Source organism: Ciconia boyciana, chromosome 3 (genome assembly GCF_034638445.1).
Source record: "Ciconia boyciana chromosome 3, ASM3463844v1, whole genome shotgun sequence".
Classification (NCBI taxonomy): domain Eukaryota; kingdom Metazoa; phylum Chordata; class Aves; order Ciconiiformes; family Ciconiidae; genus Ciconia; species Ciconia boyciana.
This window is the reverse complement of record NC_132936.1, coordinates 123,476,752-123,503,203: the sequence shown is the minus strand read 5'-3', so window position 1 is coordinate 123,503,203 and position 26,452 is coordinate 123,476,752. Positions and strand designations below refer to the sequence as shown.

General features: G+C 42.1%; 1 long non-coding RNA gene across 1 annotated transcript in view; it reads right to left on the bottom strand.

The window, feature by feature from the left end:
* The window catches only part of LOC140649775 (uncharacterized), a 162,189-nt gene that overhangs the window by 100,471 nt on the left and 35,266 nt on the right, over positions 1–26,452 (bottom strand). The window contains exon 2 of the long non-coding RNA XR_012041748.1: positions 23,524–23,699. This is a non-coding gene — a long non-coding RNA (uncharacterized lncRNA). The remainder of the gene's footprint in view (positions 1–23,523; positions 23,700–26,452) is intronic.

Sequence of the window (26,452 nt, the reverse complement as noted above, 5' to 3'; positions counted from 1 at the left end):
CGTTCTGAAATGCTACTCCTGAGCATCTGCTGAAAGTGCTCAACATCCTTATGGAAGCTGGCAGACATTACCGACTGTCGTTTTATAGAGCGACTCCCTGCTAGTTGCCCTCGCTTCCAGCTAAGGCCCCAATACACAATGAGGAGCTGACCCACTTCCTTCTCCTGGCCCCTCTCAATGCTCCTCTGGAAGCATCTGCTGTCAAACGGTGAAGCTTCGTGATATTCCCCCGCCCGTTCCTGGGGCTGCACGGCACCAGCAGAGCTTTCCCTGATGATTCACAACTTGTCCAAGCTGTGCACGCAACGAAATCCAAGTGCATGCAACTTGGGACTTGGAAACCTAACCTGTGATGTTTTTGCTGGTGAGGATGGACTTTGTTCTTCTTCATGTCTGTCTCTTTAGCCTTGGATCAACTTCAGTAAACATGTTTTAAAAAGCAACGGCAGAAAGGCTGCTGAAGAGGGCTCTAAACAGAAGGAGCCTCCTTAAACACAGCAGGCTTCGGAGAGCCTGTAGCAACAAGTGGGAAGTAGAAAGGCAAGGGGAGTAGAGAAGCTCTAAAATACTGCAGTTAAAAAAGGAAAGGATCTGGAGTCTAAGACTGCTCAGAGAAGAGGAAATACCTAAAGTATTTCTGGGAAAACAGCCGCTGGAACCAAACCGTTTCCACTTTCAGGGGCCCCCAGGGCTGGTGGAACATGCTCACACGGTGCTGAGCAAAACCTGGAGCTTTTCAGGACAACCGTGGCTTGCTTGGTTGATGTAAAAGAAAGGCTGAACTCTGCAAAAAGTAACTGAAAGCAGTAGTGTACCGAGGGACAGATCCTGTTTTCAAATGATTTATGGTTATTACTCAAGATATATGCCTAATTGCGAAAGCCACGTGATCTCAGATGAAGGAAAGCTTCTAACCCTGCACATCTTCTTACCAGGGCTAAAAATCCACCACCGCTATTTATTTAATCCTTCTCATCTCCAATGAAATATAAATATGGTGACTTCCAAGAACACGTGCAATCCAGCTTGGAGGAACAATAAAGGTAAATAGTCCGCTAGTTTATCACAATTCACCAGATGGCTCTGATGTGGAATTGGCCCCTTCCAGCCTCTCCAGCCCCAGGCAGAGGACAGGGAAGCTGTGACCGAGAAGCCTGAGAGTTGTGCACTCTCCTCTCAGGAACGCAAAGAAATGCAAAAAGGCTTTGCTGAGCAAATACCCAGCTGTGCATGGAAGAGTCCACATTGCAAAACGGAAGACCGTGGAGCATCAGTGCAAAAACAGAGGTAAAGAAGGTATGCGGCGTAGCTCTGACACAAAAAGCTGTACAGCTGCACCGGTGCTTGAGCTAATTATTCCTAATTAGGGTAGGCACGGAGCCATACTGTAGCGCTTTTGGAATGAAGCTTATAGTCCTGCACAGGCCCACGAGATGCCAGGTATGTCTTGCTGGTTTTAGGTGAAGGAAAATAGAGGAACCTTTTTTTAGGCGGTGCGGTGCAGCTTGTAGTTAATTGTATAATGGCAGGTCGTCTCTACTAAGTGATTGACAAGCAAAAGAGGAGAGATGCATATTAAAAACCCACATTGGCAACTGTGAACTACAGAACCACAACTCCACTGCCTGGGGACTCTTACGGTCTGTTAAGTCACCCAGAAGCCCTGTTGGAATTACAGCCCCTTAATTCAACATTTCCTTAGCTTTACTCTGTTATTATCATTATTATAGCTATTTTTTTATTATATATAGAGCAGCATTTTGGAGCTATGCCCTGTACCCCCTGCAGCTGCTTCAAGCTATGACTACATCTGCTGTTGCCTTCGCAATGGCTGCTATCTCCTCCTCTTCCTGTTCTTCCAGGAGCAATGGAAATGCGTCCCCTGCGTAACACCCACTGCACCGTCCTTCCAGCATGCTCATGTGCTAGTTGTCTCACTCTTCTGTCCTCCACCAGGAACAGTGCTTGCCTCTCTGGGAGCTTCCTGTTTATCTCAAACCAAGAGAGATGCCAGAGCGGTAAATTGGTGTCCTGGATACATTTGCACAGTTTATCTCTTTTCACATGTAAATATTCATGAGGCAATTCCTAACCTCCTGGAAGCTACTGATAAACATCCCCTTGCCTCACTGCTAGAACTGAAGATGTGGTGTTCTTCTCCCTGCAGCTCCGCAGCCCAGGTATTTGAAGGCTAATCCATCCCCAAAGGGCCGTGACCGCAAGGTAACACCCACAGCCAAGTAAGAATATTCTATAAGATCTGCAGCATTGGATGTTATTGGAATGGATGGTTGAATGATTTATAACATGAAATACTGCATTTACCAGTTGCTTTTATGTATATGTATGTATATTTACACATATATATTTACATATATACACACTGATATATGGGATACAAAGTTACATTAGTTGGCTGAATCCACTTAAACTTTAATATTGCAATAAGGAGTCAATAATAATGTACCAAAACATGTAGCTAGTTAAGCGATTCCCATCAGTATTTTTCATAGAATAGAAATTTGTAACATCTGCTTCAGGTTCTCTCCCCCAAAATAAATGTGCCTTGGCCCAAAGATTTTCTGATTTTTGTGTGTTTTCATTTGGCTTTTGGACTGCTGAAAAGTGGTTCACTTCAGCTGATTTTTAAATTTTAATCTAGGTTCCCAGCAGCATGAAGACATGGTTTGGGTTTTGTGATAGAAACTTCTTCTAGAAAGGAATCACTGAGGTCGAAAAGCTTTTCTTTTCTTTTTTACATAAGTCATTTTCATCTATTAAAAATGGAAATTTTACGTGAGTAAATAATGTGACCAGTATCTTTTAGGTAGTGCATTGTAACAGTAAGATTAAACTCTAGGAGAAAATGCTTCACACAGAACACCAAAGGAGTAAGACAGGAAGAAAAGCCTTATAACTTCTTCCCATGCAGGTATGTGGCTCTCCGGTACCGAGACTAATCCCCTAATTTTGGAGGGAGAATTTCCACAGAGATTTGCCATGGGAATCTTTATCTCCTCCAAGGTTCTGCAGACACATTCACTGGTGCTCTAGGGTGGAAAGATGGGAGAAAGAAAGGATTGCTGCAAAAGAACTGCAAGGCCATCAACGGTGTCATCTGAATGTCCCTAAGGTCCAAATCCTGGCCTTTCAATCTGAAAGGGGTTTTCCTATGCACAAGCCTCATTCCCCAAGTTGGCACAGTTGTTTCGCAAATACACAGTGTATTTCATGTCTCTTTTCTGACTGTGCACGCTCAGCAACCCAAGCTCCTCTGATCTGCTGATCATTCAAGGAGCCATAGCAAATTACTTAAGCAGTCACCTACTGGGAGTCTGGACTCGGGACATGGGCAGTAGAGGCTCAGCTGCCCGATTTCCCAAATATACCATGCATCTTGGTTTGCTGACACTGAGGATTTACATTATTTAGGCACTAAGCAGGCACAGAGGATAAGCTGGAGGACACTATTGCTGGGAAGGGCCTAAGGGGAAGCTACAGAGGAAAGCCCTGCAGTGGCATAAGCAGAGAGAGGAGAGGCCCTACAAAAATAAGAGATGCAGAGAAGGACCCCCAACCCCTGATGGAGGGCTTGAGGGGCCATTTTAATCTGATAAACACATAGTGCTGTACTGAAGAACAAGAAACAAACAGTGCCAATAGAAGTCACAGTGCTGATCGTTACTAAGCAAATGCACAGTCACAGCCAAGCAGGTTTATTCTCGTCCTGCTTGCTTAACACTGTCCTCGCACTGCGTTTATCTGTGGCTGAACACACTAATTGCCCTGGGAAAGTTAAAAGTGTGAAGATGCTAATGGGGGCCTATAGCTTCAGATGCAGTTCCTGTCCTGACAGAGGTAAGTCCATGTTTTAACACATCTAGATGTGGTTTAGTTGCCTTCTGTAACCAGCTGATTATATCTACACTTAACTTAAGTTTTCCCAAAGCAACCATTTTTCCCAGGTGTTTCAGTTTTGGAGTATCTTATTTTAAGAGGCCTGATTTTCACTGCGTAACCTTTCAGCACTTCCTAACAGCTGAGACTTCGCAGCTTCTCAGTATCCAAAAGAACCAGGAGTGGGTCTTCCACTGGTCCCTTGGGAAAATCCTGACTTTACATTTCTCCCTTTCCTCTATGTTTCTGTCCTTCATTCCTGAGAGCCAAGCAGACGTCCAGGCTGTGGCACCTCCAGTCCTGGAGCTCTCCCAGGCATGGTCACCAGGACCCTACGCAAGGGATGTGGTTACATGGTCGCTTTTCTGTATGAGAGCAGAAATGGACTTTGAGGAGAATCTGGGCTGGACCAGCAGCCAGACATGCACCACCCTGTGGGTTTTTCATAACTCCAAACACTGAGCAGTGCAAATTTGATAAACCTCAAGCACTAGAATTATGAACTCTAAGACTGACACCTTTTACAACCAATTCCTGCTTCCCAACATCCACTGCCTTCCCTTGCGTCATTTATTTCAATTAAGGGCTTCATAATGCATGAATAACTCAAAAAATGTAATTGCAGTTAAATGATATGCAAGAAAAACCACACTCTTAGGCAAAGTGTAAGCCATCGGGTTCCTGATCCAGGAACCTTGTCCACTCAGCTACAGAGGCAGTTTATTGCAGCAGGGATAATATCATCTACTTGTTTTTCTCTAGCTGAGATTTGCAAAGCAACCTAGGAGTTACTCATTAAATGAATGAGAAATCTTTGTTTAAGTCTCTGATTTATCTTTGAAAGCCTACCCTTAATAAATCTCAATAATAATATTATTATATGCACTTACAAATGAATTTTCTGGGCAGCAGATTAACATAAAAATTAAATGCTCTGCTATCTGCTGTTACTATCTAGGTTGGTACCTATCTCATATTGCTCTAATATCTGGCCTATATTAAGGTAATATCCACACACCGCTGCTTCTTTATAAACACATTTGTCAGTACACACAAGCGCTCCGGCAAAGGCTTTCATATTCGTCCCTTCTATTATATTCAGTGAGGATCTATAAAAATGAATTAAAAGACTCATTTTTCTACCCTTAGGAAGATTCCTTCTTCCTATCATTTTGCCATCAAGGTTATAATTAAAGACACTGGCTGCTGTGGCCTGTGTACTTAATTGCAATATATGATCAAGGATTGTAAGCACCAGGATAAATGCATTATCACACTGTCTAATTATCGTGTTATCTGACTGACAGGAGGCTGTTTTATCTCTATCTAGAGATGAAGGACATATCTGACAGACACCAGGACTTTGCTTTGATGTCAGATTTGTATACGAAAGAATCAAAGACTCGAACCCTTTCCAAAATGGTTCCAATGTGGTTTAATCCCGCCAGACAATTCCCTGCCTCACTGCCAGAGCCTGCTTTGAAGTGGCATTGCACAGTGCATGCTGCTAGCGCGTATTCCCGAAAGCTGGAGCGCCGGGTGTAGCCCCACATGCCGAGCAGAAGGCCTGTGCCCTCCGTCTCGCACGCCCACCGCCGCATTCGCAAGATCACAGGGCAAAGAGGGGATGTGGTGTGGCTGGCAGGCCGGGAGGGCTGAAGGAACATGGGTTAAAGTGCCATCCCCAGCACACGCCTGGGGCGTGCGGCCAGGCGCTTCCTGCTTTTGGCCGTGCTTATCGTCAACACTTTCTATGGCAGCACAACCAACTTGGGTTCATCATGCTGCCAGCACCCCAGCAAGAGCATGTCCAGCATTTTGTCCACTGCTGGGACCTCCACGTCCCCACTGAGAGCTTGCATACAAGTAACCACAGTCCTTGGTCACACAGGAATACAAATTAAATCCTCCCTTCCCCCTTTCCACCCCTGTATGACCTGGCTTTGTACCACCAAAGCATTTCTCCATCGCATTAGTGATAACAGCCAAGCACTGTTAAATGTCAGAGTAATAGGGGAAGGCTGGGAACGGAGGAGACTGGGAAGGGGCACCAGTAGTGGGACAGGCAAGGGTGAAACAGGCTAAAAAGGAGGGAGGAGCACAGAAGTGTCAACCATAAAAGAATAAGCAAAAGTGTCCCCTCCCACATGTTCCCAGCGGCTTGAGATCTTGCATCCCACCGTTCTTGGCTCAGCAGAAACCTGTGGATCCCCCTCCCCTGCCAAGCACTTTGCTGCTTACTGCTGCTTATCTCCCCAGTGACCTACTGCTGCTACGCTTCAGACAGTCAAGTGGCTCCAGTCCATGCGATGGCACAAAGGTTAATTTTGTCCCCTCTGTGCACATTCATTATGGTATAATCTCTAATTACACAATCCTTTTTTCTTTAAGTAGGTTTTTCCTGGGGTGTCTGATTGCTGTCTTCAGCCTGCTATGCTAAAAACAACCCGGCATCCCTGCACAGCAGCAAAAGCCTCAAAGATTGCTGTGTCAACAAATCATTTCAGAAACGGTTTTCATCATTTGAGTAACTGCATAATTATGATAAGATAATGAACCAGATTTGTACTATTTCCAGCTTTTTCTGGCAAAAAGAATCATGCCAGGAACCTGGAAAGAGTTTCTAATCATTTCTATGGTATAGGAATGAGCAGATAGTTTTGTTGTCAGGGTTTTTGGTTTTTAATTTGGTTAGTTTCATCATCCTTAGCACATTCTTCACACACCCTTTGGTCATTTATCAGTCATAGTAGAGAAGGATGAATCCCGTGAAGCTCAGAAATGTCCTAAGTCTGGAGCACTTAACTTTGCAAATGAAATATTTTTCCAGCATGGGGTTTGTTTGTATATTTAAACTCCCAGGTTTTTAAAAGCAAAATGAACTAACTTTCCTTGCCACATCCCCAAGACCTCACAATTGCCCGGTGAACGCTCAAGCCTCCACCTCCCTGCGTCAAAACCAAACAGAGCAACCCATTTCTAGAAGCAGGAAGAAGGAACCGTTTCAGCAGCAGGGGCACCTCCCTGGATGGAGAAGATAAATTCTCTCACATCACCCTGGCATTCTGCAGGGTAGATATGAACTGATTTTTTTTCTGAGTTTCAGATCAGGTCTGTGCCTCCAAGATCTTCCACATCCTCTACTTTCCTGTCATTTTAACTAATATATGATATTTTAACAACCGGACTTTTAATCCCTGCCTAATTTCTCTTTGCACCTATGTTTTTTTGAAGTAGAGAGATATCAGTGTCATTTACAAGACGGGTACTTGCGTATTGCCATGCTTAATGTCTCTCTAACAATTGCCTGTCTTCAGGGATATAGGTGAGGGACTCCCCTGTTTTCTATGCTGCCATAGCTGATTTGTGAGCACTTGATGACTAAGACCCAGAGGTGTTTTGGGTGCCTAACTCAGACCATTTGGAGCAAAGCAGCCAAGCATCTTTAGGGACCAGAGCCAGTGTTTGCGATACAACAGCAGCAAAAAAAACCAGACATGGAAGAAGTGAAGCTGCAACAAAACCCCCCTATGGATCTGCCTACTGTAAGTGATATTTCTCCCCCTGTCTCTGCGCTTGAGAAAACAGCCATGAGAGCTTCTTCATTTACAGGTGCAGCTATAGGAAGCTCATATCACTCCATCCTTCTCCCCAACAGCAACAAAAACTCTCACCATCTCCCTGTGGACCCTAGGAAAGCAGATAGCTGCTGTTGGGCTTTTACCAGTGAGTGAGTGTCTTCAAGCCCCAAAGAAGCCTTCTGCCAAACTGTTATATCTCCAAAAATCCTTGTTCGGCCATAAGCAACATCCTGCCACTGCCACAGAGGTGCCTACAAACACGTTTGGGAATATAAACATAACAGCAAATGCCTACCTGTGTGTATAACAATCAAACCAGAAACAAAGATCAAATTGAACTTTGTGTCTTTAAATCATTGTGGGTAACTGCATAGTTACCAGTTCGGCGCAACAACAAACTGAATGGGGGGCTTCGACACAGGCAGAGGTGAGGCTTGGCCCAATCTGTCAACATGTCTCAATTTTCTCCTGTGGCACAGACACACGTTTACCACTTTTTAACACTTGAGAGATGCTTCTATTCTTCTCCACAAGTATTGTTAGGAAAGTCTGGTTATATTTATACATACATATAAACATTGTAAAATGAACTCTTTAGAAATGTTTTGAAGATTTTTATAGATGCTCTCAACCCTATATAATCTTTTTTCCTGCCTTACAGATAAAACCTAAAAAACTTTGAAATGTCAATGACATCAAAGTGCAGCTTCCATTACTCTTAAATTGCACTTGTAAAACCTGTTGGCCATAAGCAACTCAAGTACAGTTGCAAGTGTCTTATTGTCCCTTGCACTTCTAGTAATAAAAGTACATTTTAACCAAATTATTATGCTGTTGAAGTCTTCAGACGGGACCTTGTCTTTCAAAGAAAAATGGAACTAAAAGGGGCAACAATCAACCATTTATTCTTTTTATACATTTGTAACAAACATATACATACCCACTTGCGTGCATGAAGAGGTTAATTATGTGATAAACTTGAATTGTCTTTATTGTTATATGATCTGCAAATGTGTTTGCTTTATGCTGCCAGACATTCCTTACCCCCTATTTAATTTTAAAAGCTTTGTTTACTATGCGATAGGAATCTTTTTAGTATGTTGTCCATTCTGACTGCCAGCCCCCTCGAAGTCCTGGCTGCAATGCAGACATCAGACATATTAATTTTGATTTCAATGGAAGGTGGATATTACTGATATGATAACATTGAAGAAAAAGTCCTTTAAGTAGTTCAGGACTGAGTGAACCCCCAAAAGCTTTGGTGAAGGTTTTGTGGGAAACCACACCACTCAATTAACATTTGAACTGGAGCAATGCAAGGCCAAACTTTTTCCAAACATGAGATAAATTGGAACAGTTATCAGCCGCAGCTTGTACGAGAATTCATATACTTTTATACACACTAGAAGTGTTTTACTCCATTAGAAGACTCTCTGGTTTCAGCTCAACTATTTGCAGAATAAAATACTACTTACTATGGGTAAGGTTGTCAAAACCTCAGAAACCATACTTACTGCTAGAGGTGCCCAAAATGTCCTCATTGAAATTTTTCTTTCTTTTATATAGAAATGGCTTTTCCATATGAGCACTTTCCCCCCACCGAAGGTATAACATATATCTGTTTGAGTGGATTTTTCAATTACTAAAAAAAGCAAGCAAAGAACTTTCGTGTTTTAAGAAAAAAAAAGGAAATCCATTGAAAACACCTAACAGAAATTTTGGAGGGGATCTGCTCTATTGAGCCTTACCAGGTGTGGAAACAGCCACTTAAGTCATTTTAATCGCTGGCTAGAAAATGTTACACCAAGCATCTGTACCCACTGCTAAGCAAGTACTAACAAGACATAGTTATCTCAATAAATCAACAGACTATCAACTTCATACTGAGCTCTCCCAACGTGCTCAATCAGCATCAAAGACTACAGAAGACTTTATTTATTTTGACCAAGGTTATTTTAATCTATTTTAATCAATACTTTAAATTCATTTTCTGTGTGAGCTAAGGCATCTCTGCGTGGCTGAAGAAGTGCCTTCTCTACCTTCAGCCTTTATCTGACTCTAGCCATGCAGAAAAGGAGCACAGAATACAAACATTTTGGTAACCAAGCAGAGTGATTGAAGGGTTTCTTTGTCAGAGGTATCCTAACTACTTATTTAAATCCTTCAAATAAGAGAAGGGTTCATGAGTGACATCTAGAGGTAATTCCTTAAGATCGCTGGGGCAACTGCCTACTGAGGCTCAGGTACCTGCCCTAAGAGCTGACATCTCACTTGCCAGCATAGGTAGTGCTTGTACACACTGTGAGAGTTGAATGGAATACAGCAACGCAGATTTTAACAAGTAGGTCAGGCCAGAAAGTTTTCAGAGAGAAATTATTTTCTGTAGAACCTCCCACTCAGTGTTGCAAAAGAGAACTGAAAAAGCTTAAATGAAATCTTTCCATTTGAGTTAAATATGAAATCACTTTTCCCTGCAGAGCACGTAAGTCCAGGTACCTCTTTCCTCATTCCCTTCTGCGGGTCTGAGATCCCTGGCCAGATCTCATTTCCCAAACTATCAAGTGTCTCTTCTCTTTCCCACACAATATATCGGAAAAGCCACATAAATACAGGGTAGGAAGGAGGGTTGAAAAACCTGGGCTACAACTCACAAAAGATGGTGAGATCTCATATGGTATAACACAAAAAGGACTTAAACCTAGTCACAAATTCCATCTTTTGATTTTGTTTTAGTGAAAAATGTGGCCAAAAATACTATGCCGCCTCCAATTTGAAATTTCCAGGAACTTCTCAGCCTTGTGGCTTTTGGGACCCGAGTGGTGCAGGCAGGGTTTCAAGGCAGCTTCCCTGCCCATGCTGCCCACCTAAGGGAAACCTGAGCCTTCTGATACAAGAGCAAACGTGCCAAGCTGAGCTTCTCCAGGTGACGCTGCTGGGCCACCCCTCAGCGACACTCAGACCAGGCTGTTAAAAAATGGAGCAGCTGCCTCTCCTGGCAAGACCTTGTTCCCACCTGTCTGGAGATCCCTTCCCTTGGCTACTTTATGTATGTATACGTTAAGTGTCTTATAGGTTTTGGTAGTACCAGGAAGGCTGATATCTCCTGATTTCTTGTCATAATTTAGGATGAGAAGAAATACTGATGTATCAGAACTTCTTTCAGGACAGACGTTTTCTCTCACCTCTAGCAGTGAAAGGCAAGCTACAAGCACATATCCAGCCAAGGATAACTAGATAATGCAATATCAAAAAATAATGGGACCAAACATTTTGCTTGAGCTATGGCTATTTGGGACATTTCCAACAACAAGGAGACAAGGGGAAAAGGCTCAAACTAAAAGAAACAACTACGAAAGTGAGGAATATTAATGAAACACGAACATCTTGCACAACGCCGTAGATGTAAGCTGCTCTGTGCAGGAACGGAAAAGAGCCAAACAGATAATGGAGTCCCTGCCTGAAGTCCTGTGGATACGCTGCTGAGCATTACAGTATCAGCTGGGGTGTGCCTGATAGCTGGAATGCTCTGAAGAGCAGGTGGCTCTTCAGCAGTTAATCTTTCTTTTTCATCATCTGCATTTGCTTGGCATGTTTGGACACATGCATCTCGTTTCTGTGCCATCAGGGAGCTCAACCGTAGTTCACCTATATCACATACCTGCAAAATGGTAGGTCTCTTCTCGTTTGCTCGGTTTGGAAGTATTCGAGGTACCTAAAGAAAGCCTTTAATCTGTCATTTAAAATCTTATTGTGGTTTAATTCGTAAGGAATAATGGTATTTTCATAGTGTGCCAAGAGCACTATTGGCAGCAGTGAGACAATTATTTATGTGGGTTATCAGTTCACAGAGCTGATTAAGTAACCTGAAATGTGATGATAATGGCTTCCAGTAATGGCTCCATATCAAAAGGATAACAAATACTATTTGCTGCTCTTTCTTATAAGACATGGGATATATTTCAGTCCTGTTGAAATAAAAGCAAAACTCCTTCTGTTCTTTGGAAAAGTCTCCCAATAGTTCTAATTTCACATCATGTCTACTTCAATATGCTCATTTTGTTGCATAAAATTATGAATGGTATATTGAATATTACCGATACATCTGGATAACCGATGTTAAATCTCAACCCAATTTCAGAGCACCAGAGTGACCTCTCCATGGTAGCAACTCCATTTTTAGTCCACTGCAAGGTACAGAGAGCCAGCTGTGTCCCTTTTGCTTAGCTTTATCCACGTAGCATCACACCCTAATTCTTAGACGTGTTTTAGAAAATATTCAAAGATTACTTCCTGCTGTATTTTACCAAAGGAAACTAGATCTACATAAACTGGAGGTGATTAAATGAACTAGCCTTGCCACTAATAACATTTCTTATGATGATTTGTAGTTTTGTCCATCATGAAGCTACCCTGACCTACCTTAAACCCACAGAGTGCCCAGTTATGAAATCCCTGTTCTCAGTGAGGGACACTCATCAGCAGAGGTTTTTCTTATTCATTTAATTATAGCGTGAATAATGCAGACCCTATTCAGAATTGCCACTGATGTGCAGATTTGGATCACTTGCCAATGGCTCAGTTGTTTCAGTATTAGATCGTGGTAAGTATTTAGAAAAAATACAAATCTGGATTAATTTAGAGCTACAGTTATAGAGAAATATATTTAGTTTAGAACTTCCAAGAATGGTTTGCCAAGACACTTTGGATGTGAAGCCTTTCTCAAAAATACCTTATCAATGAAAAAAGGAAAGTATAGTAACTTATTTTGGATAGGAAATCTGTAGAGGGAGGGCTGTTACAATAGCTGCAAGAGCTTTTCTGCTCTGAGGAGTACTGAACCGGTGCTAGCTGGTTTGAATGAGAGCCTGTAGGCTCTTATGAACATTTCAGCTCATACATATAATATACCTACGTAATACCTACAAATCAAAATGCTGTTAAATAAAAAAGAGGCGACTCCGTAACTGCTGTATAAGGCACTTGATTTTCAGTTACGCTAAAGAATAAGATTTGAGTGAAGTCACAGTATTACAAAGCAGGTTATTTATTTATAATATAAATATCTTTTGCAGAGACAAGACAATAATATATTGCCAGGATCTGTAGGCTACAGTATTTTTTCTTTTAACCTAAAGACCTATTCTGTACATTTTGATTAAAAAGAATACTGTTCCCATTATTTTTAAAGATACCACTCTCCCGTTAAGAGTTTTCCATACATCTACCCATCAGAGCAGCAATTTGGATTCTAGTCCTTGCCTCTCAGTGCTTAACTTGAGTGAGTTATCTCCTGAATTGGGGCCTAATGTCTGATGAAGTTTAAAGGAGAACATAGGGCTGGGATGTGAAACTGGTACAAGGAACACAAAGATGAAGACAGTCACTTTTGAAACCACCAGACAAACTTTTAACTCATATCAAAGAGCAAAACCTTGGCAATGAAGATCTCTTTGACAATGTTTCAGCTAAAAGGCAGGCCACTTTGCAGGACTAGTTGTAAGGGTATTAAGATTACTTCATCATTTTCTCTCAAATACTTCTTTTTTCTAACTGATACAGGACTTTATTTTTATAGGAAGCCTGCAATTTTGTTGAGCTTTCAAGAAGCATTGAGTGCTCAATGTTAAGATTTCTGGTGCATATTTTGGTATCCAATTCAACATTCAAATCAATGGGAAGCTGATTCAGAATTTGAGCCTAAACGCAGTGCTGAACATGGCCTCAAGAGCATAAATGTTAGCCATTTATTTTTTTTAAATGTTTACCATTCATGCTTTATACGGATTTCTCGTTTCAGTATGTAGGAATTGAAACTTATTCTAAGAACTGGTGTCAGATACGATGGACAAATTTGCAAGTGCTACCAAAAGCAAAAAGCAATCATCATTTTTTCCACCAGAAACTAGTAAGACGTAAGTATGCAGTTCACCTAGATAAGAAATACAGTAGGCATAAAAAAAGCACATCGGTATGTTTCTACGATGATTTACACTTCGAAGATTGTACATCTGTTCATTACAAATACTGATGGGCCAGATGATCTCCACCTTTGATGTAACCAGATCTTACCACCCAAACAAGGACAGGAGGGTTAGTGAAATGCCCATGTAACTGCCTGGCAGATTGTAGGGAGGAGGCAGACAGCCCAGCAGACGCTGTCCTTCCTGGGTACATCAAACCTGACTGAATGCCTGGGTAAGACATTTACAGCACCAGGCTCTGGGTTTGTACTCTATCAGTAGAAACATGTAACAAATCACCTGCTTGTGGTGGGAAGGCACATCGGTGCAGGGTTGGACAAAATAAAGTTGTCAGCTATTTTTCTGAGAAAAACCCAGTCTAGGCAATCATCCCCTATTTTATTCTTTTGTTTGGTGCTCCTACTGCCATCAGTGGCTCCATTTTAATCGGAAGTGAAACAATTCTCACACACTTTCCCCAAAGAGGGAATACAGACACTTTACTCTCTTAACTAAACGAAGGTGTGCAAAGATGCGCTTGGAGGCGTAACTTTAGGCATCCAATTAGAAAACGCAGGCCCATGTTCAGCTCCAGCCTCTGTCCTCCTACTTCATTGCCTGAGGCTGTATTGGTTGTTTTATCACATCGAGGATCATTGTCAGAGTGTCAGCGGGGCTGGATTTATGAAGCGTGTCACAACCAGTCATTTGACAATGCACTACGACTGCAAAATAGGTTTAAAATATCCCATCCTGTGAATCTTATGCTGTGAAACTACAAAACAGGTCACATTTCACTTGAAAACCTCTGCATGATCTGCCAGGAAAACCCAGACTATGTAAGCATGTGGAGGAAAAATATAGTGGATGTTTTCTATGTTATCTAGCTACGCATAAGAATAGGTTATGATAAACCCTTGAGAATATTATCAACACTTACGGTGACATAACTGAATTTTATTCAGGTGACTTAAACTATGAATATCAGGAAGCTATGGGTGACTGACAAAGGAAGCTCCATTTAGAGACCAGGTGACCAGGAGGGGAACAGATCTGGGGCCTCCTTCCGACCGCACAAAATGTTACATCAGTGCAACTCCACTGATATCCATCCACGAAGCTACGCTCAACTGACACCTGCCCAAACAATTTCTGTCGTGGGATCCTGATCTTTATCCTCCAGTTACCACTAGTTACGTTTTGCTTAAACAAAAACAATGAGACACATTCTCTGGGCTCAATGATGACTGTCCATCCCAGCTTCTCCCATCTCCTTTCTTCACTAGTGTGTATCTACTCTACTCCCAATCTCATTTCCCTCCCTGTAATTTGGTGATTCATCTGTAGCCTCGGGGAAGGGCACCTGATTTCATTGCTTAACTGCTGTTACAAGTTACTGCACAAATCACCTGGCACTGAAGCATGAGGCTGCCAACAACTTTCTACTAGAGCTACAGAGAGCAGGTTTGCAATGCCAGCTTTCTTGTGAAAATTTTATTTCATTTCTTGTGGGCTTATTCCAGGTGTATTGCCGTGTTGCCCAAAATGCCACCTTCAGTACTGCTGTACTATCAGCAACATTCTGCTTCTGAGTTCTTCTCACAATTGAATCTGGGCAACCAGCAGAAAGTACAGCTAGCTATTAGGAAGTTTCTTTCCTCAATCCTCTTACAGCAAAACAGCTTTCTGTCCATGTTATTTTTCAGCTCAGTTTCCAGAAATTTAAAATTATTTGGTTTATTAGGAATTCCTTCTTTTTTAATATTGAGTTATTTAATGCCAACTAAATATGCTAGTGCAGCAGTATTTTTAGAATAAGACCTAGCATATCCGGGTATTAGGTGCGAGCTAGAAGATGAGAATCAAGCCTGCTTTATGAAGGGCATCCTCGAAAAGATATGTCCCATTCAGTCTTTGGTTTCCTTGCTAAGTCTGTCAGCTGATGTGATTTCAACATGTACATGATGTCCCAGGGCAGCTTTTACTCCCCTGCCTGTAACACTTCAGACCCCTTTCTGCCTCCCATGTCACTCCCTGCTTCACCAGCTCTCGTCCCGCACGTTTTCACATCATTTTAACTCTTAGAGAAGGGATAGAGAAGTCGGGTGGCCAACTCATATGAAATGCAATGCCTGCCTTCCTCCCCTCCTTGTTCAGAGAGTGCCACAACTCACGGTAGTCTGCCTGTGAGTGACCAGACAGGGGAAAGAGCGGAAAGGGGGTCCAGGTCTCCTGTAGCCCATTCTGCCTTGCTCCCAGTAAACGTTTGACCTTAAATTAACTTTCCAAATCCTACCTGTCTCAGTTCTAGAAGATACAGAAATTGCAGGGTCATAAAAGAAAGAAAAACCATCTTTGAAAAGTTAATTAGTCGAGGATGAACACCAGCGTGGCACGTTTGGTGTAGCACTGGAGTGAAGAATACTGAAGTGCAAACCATCCCTTCAGTTCAGACCCAAAGTGGAAATGAACGGCTCTGCCAGCTTACATGTAATTTATTGCTAGAAAAATAAGAGACAGACTCAGCTATCCTCTTTCATGATGAACAGATCTATACTGGACTGTGGCACCCTATGTTTTATGTGAGTAAGAGACTTGTCCTGATATAAATCACAGAACACCAAAGCTAGCCAGCTGCATTTGTTCAGAAATAGCTGCATGCTGAAGGACACTTGTTTCAAAGACAGTTCTTATCAACCTGAGACTCATTTACTTCAGGATCCTGCTTTGTTTTAATCACTCTGACAGGGTTGGCTTGTAAAGCCATTCTGCTTGTTTATCTGTACGTAAATAAAATACATGTAGACATCCACCCCCAAGGACCCAGAGCTGCAAATGGACATAAATAACTTCAGCTGTGCGATTGGTCTCATTGGGTAAACATCAGGGAGGAAGAAGAGGTACTTACAATATTGACATAAGAACAAATTGGTAGAAACTGTCCATGACTAACCTGAGGCTGAAAACGAGGGAAGAGTTTTTAACCATCAACTGAACAAGGCAATGGAATAGCTTTCCAGTAGGAAGGATGGCAGGCAAAAACTCAGAAAGCTTTACAATAAAGCTTGGCCATTTTATGAGCAGAGTTATGAGCCTTGCCTGCCATACCACAGGACTGGAATCAGTGACCCATGAGGCCTCTTTCGTCCCAGTGTTTGTACGTGACTGAAGTTACTCAGAAGCGTAAATGTTTATAGGATGAGCCTGGAGCTTGCGTCAGCATAGCTGGCAAGCTTCCATGGGTGTTTTATTCAACCCGCTGAACGCGCAGAAACACTGGGGGATAACTTCCTAGTAAAAATGCACATACACTATATATATATTAAAAATATATATATTTTTGCATGGCAGTTTGAAAATGCAAAAAAGTTACTAGTTACAAGTATTTAATGTATATTGTAAACTATATTTCTGCTGCAAATTATATACACATTTATGCATAAATGCTGACAAGCAAGCCAAATAACTTTCACTGAACTCTAACATGGATTATATTAATATTCTTGTTACGAGAAACTGAATGTGTTGAACAGAGATGATTTCTTCAGATGTCCATAGGGTATTTAGGAACTTTTTAAGGTATTAACTGAGCATGATTTGGGCACTGTGCCCCACAACTTCCAACAGGGATTATGCACCAGAGCATTAAGGATATGGGTTGTCACAGTTTAAGTCACCAAGATCAGCAATAGGATTTAGCCCTAAAGTGGCTTCTGGTGCAGGGCCCTACATGACTTGGGTCCCTTGATAGTGTTACCTGTAGTATATATTGAATCAACAGACAACTTTAAAAGAATACCTGAATACACAAAAGTAAGCAACCAGAAATGAGAATATTCCCAAATTAAGTCTGAACTGGTAATGTGAACTATAGTATTTATTACGATATACAGAACTTCATCCTACAGTTCAATCTTCAGTGTACTGTGTACTTGCCTGTACCTGTGTAAAGCCTGCAGTTTAGCCCCTGAGAAAAGGCTTCCTCTTTCCCTACAGACTCACAAAACTTTTCCTTAGTCGCATGAGAAAACATCCTTGAGTGAGATAAGCATGAAAAAGGCATCTAACAGAAGCCTTGCTGAGGACAGAGTTGGTTTCCACCAGGACATTAGAGCTTTCTTTGAAACCATGTAAGATGCAATATTTACAGATAATGCACTATATTAATAGCTATTTTTACCGTAACATCAAACCTGCACTTAGAGTAAAAGGAGTTGAGTAATATAGTAAAATTATGTGTGTTAACACCTAATTTTTAAGAGAACGAGCTCGGTATTTCCATAAAATAGAATAAGACACCCTGATTGTGTAGTTATTAATCATCAGTCATAACAGCCCAGAATGGATATAAAATACTCTCACAAAGCAACTTTCTATTCTCTCTGCCTTTGTGTCAAGATAACACTGACTCAATGTCAAGGAGAATCAGCCTCAAAATCTTTTAGGGTTGATAATTAAGAATAGAGGGGGATTTCCCCAACCATCATTATTTCTAGACACAAAGATCTATTCACTTGTTTACTTTTATTTGCATTTGCATATGATCTTTTCATCAGTGGCAATGTTAATGATACAGCTATGAGAGCCTGCAAGTGAGCAATGCATTTACCAGATCTTTTTCTTACTTAGCTTAGAGATTCCCTTAAAAAAAATAATGAGAAGTGTGTTGCTCCGAAGGAACTAGCCTGGATAGAGGCCCTCTTGGCCTGGGTGTTTCCTGTAGGAGAAGATTTCTGACTCCTGTTGTGGGAGAAACTCCTACTTGTCCTGCCCCTAGGGTGAAAGATACTGCCAGGGAATTACAGCAACAAACCTCCAGGTCCCTGTCAAGCTCCAACCATCCCAATGAGTTATTATTCCCTTAGGACTCAAGAGGCCTCAGGGAGATTGAAAAGCGCTGCTCCTTCTACAGATGACCCAACCCATAACCGCAACGAACAGAGGAGCATCCTTTGCCAAAGCCGGGGTTGGAAACTGTGGGAGCTCGGTGAGGCCACGGAGTGGGTGGCTGGGAAGGCTGGAGTCAGGTGGTCCCTACTGCAGCACTTGCACAGCCGCGCATGATCACAGCCTGCTTTCTCCCTGGCTGCCGAGGCTCCTGGCGCGCTCCTGGCCATTTGGACTGCCCGCTTGCTGGCAGGCTGCAGGACGAGCTGCTGCGCCAACTGCAGCTGGAGCACGGTGGAGGTTTGCCAGGAAGCCCAGTGAAACGTCGGTCTGAGCCAGGCTGCTCCTGCACACACACGTAGGTGCTTGGAGAAGAAAAACGTAGCCTATTCCATAGCACAGGCAGGGCAGTGGCAGGGGCTAGACTCCCAGCAGACAGCCGGGTCAGAGTGCCGACCTGCAGCAGGTCTGGCTGACCAGGGCTGCTACCCATCCTCATGTTTCACAAGAGCTGCTTTGGCAGTGCAGGGGGCTGGCAGGGTGCATTGAACCGCTCTGCAAGGCCCTGGGGAAGGCAGGTTGGGCAGACCTCTGCTGCGGCGGGCCTCAGCTGCTGCTGGGTGGGAGCAGAGCAGAAGGGGAACAGGTTTCATGTCCAAAACACCCGGCTGAGCGGGCATCTGCCCATCAGGGTGCAGGCTTAGCTCCCAGCCCAGATGCAGGCAATTCAAAAAAAAACCAAGAAGGAAGGAAACACTCTCTGAGCTGTTCTCGTTGTGGTGGAGTGAGTGTGCCCAACCAGCAAGTCACATTCATGGCAGTATGTAGTCAGGTCTAAGAGGAAAAACACCTTTCCCATCTTCATGGGAAATGCACTGGCACCCACTGTCCTCTACTCTGTGCCTAGGCACTTATTCACCCATTGACAGTCATCTTGGGGCACCCTTTGCACCATGCTTTTCATGGTGCTCTGATGACAACGATGCCTTAAAGTTTCTAAAATTCATTTTTATTTTACATTTTTCATTTTCTCTACTCTAAAGTATTCATTCAGGTGCTTCATACAATAACCCATTTCTGAAGACAAAAACTATGTTAATTTGAAGTTGACCCTTTACCTGACCAGGTGTCTAGCACATACACCTCACGGTGGCAGCAAGGTCAGGCTCACATATTTGGAAAGTAAAGGCAACGTCAGTCTGAGTAGTCACACAGGCAAATTAAACGTCTCTGCATGAGCTTAGACAGACACACATGCATGCATAGAAGGGAGGCTACCACTGATCTCAGGTAGATCTGCCTCCCTGATGCCATTCAACTTCAGTGAGAGCAGGATTTTTTTCCACTCTCCTGAGAATTTGTAGACTCTCCCAACCTGCCTTCAAGCAAATAGAAAGAAGTAGCACATATAACAACCAAAGGAAAGTCTGAGCAAAACTATCTGTAACCACTTAAGATTCAAATATGCCAGAAGTTCCTAAGTCATCTGATACTAATTTCTGAAGAATTCAAATAGGACTTGTGCTACGCTATATGCCAGAAACCATAAATACAATGCTTTCTCTTATCAATCTCTTCTCTCGCTTTAGGCAGCTTGATAGCATTAGCTCGATATCTGCACTATTCCTCCTTCCTTCCCCTAACAGAACGCGAGGAACCTGTGGGACTTTTCTGCTGATTTATGTTCGAAGCTGGGGGTGAAACTGCTGTATTAGAAGACTGCACTGAACAGGAACTAGAAGCCAGCCCACACAGGCTTTACAGGAAGATATCATAGAAAAAGACAAACACAAGAGAAAACTTAGAACAGGGATAAATTAGCAAATGGCAAAGTTCACCAGGAGGTAAGGTTTGCGTGCTAGCCTTTGTGTTTACGGGCTTGCTCCTGTGGATGCGGATCTCCACTGATGTGCTCCTGGGGAGAGAGCAGCTGGGACTCTCTCAGTTCACACTGCCAGGACTAGTCTGAAGACAGGAATTTCAGATAATGTAGCAAGGAGAGAGCATCTAGAGTTACAAAAACAGTTAAAACAGTCTGACGGGCAAAACAGGTGACTGCTAGAGCTGAAGTTTTATCTTTAGAAAAAGCCACATAGTTCAGTATTGTAAGCTTCTGAAATGCGCTAGAGATTTTCATTTAAAGCTAAAACCTAAAAGTTCACTGATTTATTAAATTGCAGATCTATAACGACAGGTATTTAAATATTTCTCTTCCTACCAGACTGGAATCCACAGAGCACTTTGCCTCCCATGAGGCTACACAGGGATGGTTAACTCTGATGTTAGGTGTCACAAATCAGTTGGGTGCGGGAACATAGGGGAAAGACCAGCCAGTGAACCACACTTACAGGAAAGAATGAGTTGATCAGACTCTCGAGCTGCCTTAAGACATGTCATGCCCCTAAATATGTACAGCTAAATACAGATTAATGTTCACAGGATTGAAAATTAATCACTTTTCAGTCAAATCAACAAACAAAACCAGGATATTTTGATTTTAAGAATCTCAGTATTTCATCCCTATCCCAAGAACAGAATTTCAGCTAAAAAAAATTACAGAATTCCAGTTCCATTGAATGCTGAACTACTCAAATTTTATTTGTGATAGGGATGTTCAATAGAAATTCTTAATTTTTATCTTCTCAGATAGAAAAGGCTTAATTCACAGAATCTGCAAAATTCAACATAAACAAGTGGTTGTATTATCCATCAATTAGATGGAGAAATTAAAATAAGATACAATGAAACATTTTATTATGAAGTTATTAAAAAATCTGAAGCAAGTATTTGTAGATATAGGAAACTATAGCCATGCTATCCTTGAGCTACAACAGATTTTGGGGGTTCAGTTGTTGAACCAAAACATAGTATTTTTTCCACTCAGAAAAAATGTTAAAGTAAATTCACATTCAGAGCCTCGATTGTTTTACTTAGTTTCCTTTCAGGTTACTTAACCCTTCTGAAAACCTCTTAAAGTTGACATCATTTTTCAGGTAAAAATAATTTCAAAATAAAAGATTACATATGATCTTCTGATAATATTGAAGCAAAATATTGTGTTTTAACCTACAGGAAAGACTGACATCTGACAGAAATGAACTGCTTTGATATTTCTAGATGTGGCCTAAATCTATTTGTGAAAAGTGACCCCTGTGGTCCTGAACCTCAATTTTTTTAGGAATTCTGTTACTCAGCACAAGTATTATAACAAATACTATTAATTAACTATTGCATTCACTCTGGTAGATGTCAGATTCATTATTTTTTAAAAAAACACAACTACTGACACACTTTCACAAAGATTTTGGCGATCTCTCAGAAACTGTTGTGGGAGGAGGAACACCTAACAGGAGAATCTAGTTTACAAGACTTCCAGCCCAAACCCTACAGATCAGAGATTTTTTAATCTGTTTCAGTCAAACATCTAAACCAAATATGTCAAGATTTACTGGATTCACTAATCTACGTCCTTTTTGAAATATACCACTCTCTTTTTTAAGACCATTGGCATACTCCCTAGACACTAGTGAACTTAAGATGCTAGTATACTTGAGAATACCTCAGTGACACTGTTTCTTTGACGAGTCTTGTCTCTTAAGTTACTCTGGCACTGAAAATCCTCAGCCAATTCCTTTCTTGTTTGTTCACTTAAAAGCAAACTTAAGAGTGAACTTCTTGGGAAAAAACTTTCATTTTAATTTCATTTGACATTTCTTTGTCATAAAACACCCCTTCTGAAATCGTATTTGCCATAGCAAGCGTAATTCAGAAATGATGTGATCTGGAAAACTCAGATGAAGAAATCCAGATGCATTTCACCCTGTTTGGCAAAAACTGGCAACTGCTGCAAAGAAATATAACTCAAACCCAGAAATGTTTGGGTCACCACAATGCAGGAAAGCAGACAAGTTGAGTGGCAAGAAGAGCTGTGCACTTCTGAACATGTCACAAGAAGTCCAACATGGTAGCAAGCAGCCCTGTTGCTGTCTATTCTGCATCCCCATCTGGTGTCCTGTAATGGTTTTAATGAAAGCTCTTACACATGGTTCTTAAAACAACCCATCTGTTTACTGGGGTGAATTAAAAGATGTAAATGCAGTGTAATATGCCAAAGAATATAATAGTCTCAATATAAGATCTGTGTCAACCAGCAACAGGTTCCAGCTGGGGCAGCCTCATGGAACAAAGACGGCCTTTGGCTTAATACTGAGTATATGCTTCTGAAGTCCCAAATCAGGCGAAAGAGAAATAAAGCTCAAGACCTTGACCAGATGTGCAATACCCAGCCAAGCGCACAGTAAGCATGCTCCCACAGCAACCTCGCTATCAATGTGGACAGTTCCGATAGGAGCAGACATCTGTTTCAGATGGCTAATACATGGGATGTAGTACATAATCACAGATAACGCTTGAGCAGGACTGATCCTTTGAACTGCCTTCTCCCTCTCTGCTGTTGCTGGCCACAACTCAAATTAGCTCATGTTCTATTTTAGACAATCAGGGACAGAGTCGCAGCAACTCAGCTCTGAACTCTGCAGCTGAGGAAGGACAGGATCTCCAAAAGTGCCCCAGTACAACGTTAATGGCCAGGGTTGCAAAGTCCACACACACCCCGCCGTGCTCCTCGTTCTAATATCTTTCCAACCTCTTCCCACTAAATTAGATAAACAGATGGAAATGAATTAAATCTACAGATTAATGGTTATTGTACTAGGGTCCACAATGAGTATTCATCACGTAACCATGCTTAGTACACGTTGTTAGGAAAGGAGGTTAAAGACAGACATTCCTAATGACCAATCATCTCTAGTCCCAATGACCGCTTCCCTCTTAATCAAACCACCTAGATACATGCTGACACATACATTCTCCAAGTCCTCTGTCCCACAGGAAAAGCCTGTGATTATCCCAATTTCCAGAGCTTCTAGCTCCCTGCAAAGATGAGGTTGACTCTACACATCATATGAACTTACCGTAATCATGCTGTGCAACAAACACATATGAGAAATGGCCTAGATAACACATCGCCCTTTTGGGTTGGTTGGTTGGTTTGTTTTTGGGAAAAGGACTTTATTATCATTTTGCTTTCTTAGAGTATTTATCACAGAAAATTCCTGATCCATGACTAGAGCTTGCAGGTGTTATCATAACACAAATTATATAACATTCTCCAAATCTGGATTAATTCATAAACTTACCAGAGGCTCTCTTGTGAAGATTTTTCCCTCAAAGGTTGATTGAGATGACAGAACTCTTGGAAGTGATTACTCCTATCTTTCGATTACAGCCTTGATGGTCTGATAAAGACTACAAAACTGCAACCATTAAACCTCTGGTCCCTGAATTCCCCCTGAGCATTCTCCTTTGAGATCACCTGAAAGAGATAAACAGAGATGTGAAGAGCATGTGATGGAACTGTTCCAGCCTTGATACTGATAATATTACTTGGCTTTGCATTTATGCTAATACCAAATTAAGCATATTTTATTAATACTTGCTGTCATTTCTTGAAGTTACCTTACAAAGCCATCTAAAATAGAAGCTTTCACTTTGCACTTATGAGGAAAAAAATGGCTTTCCACACTCATATGCTCTGTACAGCATGCTAGGAGAGGCAGCCTTTAGAGAGAGGGTTATCAGACAGATTAGAGAAGAGTAGCAATGGAGGAAAATGTTGTATGTCCACTTTCACAGGAAAGGCCGTTTTCTGTAGACTCTTTAATTTATCCTCATAAACACGGATCAGAAGCTTAATGGAGTCTAAGTTGTATATTTTTGACCAGCTCTCCTAACTCCGCATGGGATAGCTATAGAAGTGTTTTTCCTCGTTTGTAACTAAGTTGCACACTGGCAAAGTTCAAGAGCCACTGCTAACTTTCCTCTTTCCTTTTAGTTGTGTGTAGAAAGTGTGCCGAACAATCCCATTTTATCTTAACCCCTTCAAGTGTTTCTCTGCCTGAAACTGCGGGACCAGCATCCTTACAATACTATTCTCGGAATAAAGTGGCTTCCTTTCTGCTGCTATAATCAAACCTCGTTAGAAAATAGCTTCTGCTTCTCCCCCTGCTGCACACACACCTTTTACCTTTCTTCTGACATCCAAATTTCCCTTCCCTTAAGTTTACCAAGGAACTACTTTGATCCAACGGGATCTATGAGCCATGATACAGTATCAGGATAGAGCAATAGAGATAATTGAGAGCCCATCACAAGCTGGCCCTACTGGAAGTGTTCTTGTGAAGAGTGATTGTCATTTACTATATACTTAAATTGAGTACTGATATGACTGATGATTACATTCACCTTAGCAACAGAAAAATAATACAAACCAAAGTATTTAACATTTCTGTAGCTCCCATAACCTCAGTGTGTGCACCTCAGAGTTTTTGGCCCACTGTGGTGCTGACATCCTCATCTAATATGAAACACTGAGACGTGGAGAAGATGAATGACTTTCCCAGCAGATGCCAGAAATTCTGGAGCAGAGTAGGGATCTGAAAATGTGTATCACACTCTAACCAGCTGAATGTGAAGAAATCAAAACTAGTCAAAGATTTTAGATTCCAGCCTTGCTGGATATTCACACTCCTTTTCTTGCCCCAAAAGCATTGCAAGCACACAGTAGCCTGGTATAGTTCAGGTGTAGGTACTCCAAGCTTTTATTTCTCTGCCTCTGAGTGGTGTTTGTTAGCGGAAATTTAATCTCAGCTAAAGTATTTTTACACACTACTTTTCAGGCATGGCTGTAATTTATCATGTGTTTTCTATCTTTTGTGCATGATACGTGCAGCAAGCACCACGACCAGTTCTACTCCCGAATGTTCTAGCTTCACCTGAAATCAGCCTCTCTGAGCTCATCTTAATTGTCTCCTCGTGACTCTGCGTTAACTTCAAAGAGCACTTCGAAGACCACACAGGTCTTACTGCAAACAAGCCAGCAGGACAAGTATAAGCCCTACTAATGTCATAGAGGCTAGACCACACAGAAGATTCCTGCAGTGCCCTTTGGGCTTAAAGATGTAGGGGGTCTGAGCTACCTGCCGCTTAGACCGATTCACAGCAGCTCCAAGAATCCCCCGTGCAAGGCATGTGGTGAGGTTTGTGCCCATATGGATGGGTGTAGAGCTGCAGATCTTCTCTGTCGATCAGATAGCCACATTAGTTTTGCCCCAGCTTGCAGCACGCCCTCCTCAAAGCTGAATGTAGCAGAGAGAAAGTTCACACCCGAGTACCTGACAGGTTGCCAGTTAAGGAAGTTTAGCCACTGTGAAAGTCTTGGGTCCTGGGTCCTGCTTCACAGCAAGCTGGCGGGGGTTCAACCCTAGTCACTCCCCATGGCAAGAAACGGCATTGCCCCCTTGGATGACTGAATATAATAGCACCCACAAACCATCATGACATCCATCTTTAGAAGACTCTGAAGGCACCCACAAGTGAGCGAGGAAGGGAAAATGTCTGGTTTAAAAGTCCTAGTGTTGTCAGGTCACCAAGTGGTGTAGTGGAGTCAAGATGTAGGGAGTTGTGAACAGCTGAACTACGGAGCTTCACTAACAAAACCATGTGGACTCATGGAAAAAACTGATGGAAATGGAGAGCATCCAAAGAGGGGCTTTGTGACAGTGCTATATATGTGCCAAACTTTTGCACATCATCCTTCACAGGTCCTGCCTCTGAACCTTCAGGTCAACAAAGACAAGTTGCTGCTGCAGCAGAGGCTCCAGGTTTGGTGCTTGAAGGCAGCAGACTGTGACATGCTATGGAGATTGGGCTGAAAAAATGAATAGGGCAATTCATCATTCTTCTCTTTAGAAATTGTCAACAGCTGACTTGCAGTTGTCTTAAAATGAGCAGTCACTAATTAAATTTTTGTGAATAGTAATAGCTAAAAGTAGTTATCGTCTGAAAGTTCACCACAGCCAGTATGTCTGGGCTGTGGTGGCTGAAATGCAGCTGTAGAGCTGGGATGGTTAGTTTTGGCCGGACACACAAGCTATAGGTACAGATTTTTTTCAGAATGTTCTGAATTTTTGGCACAGGAGCCTATGATTTGAGCTAATGTTCATTTCCTCATTGCCCTGGTTGCAAACAAAACTTTTCCTTGTTTGAAACTGGAATTCTATCCAGGGT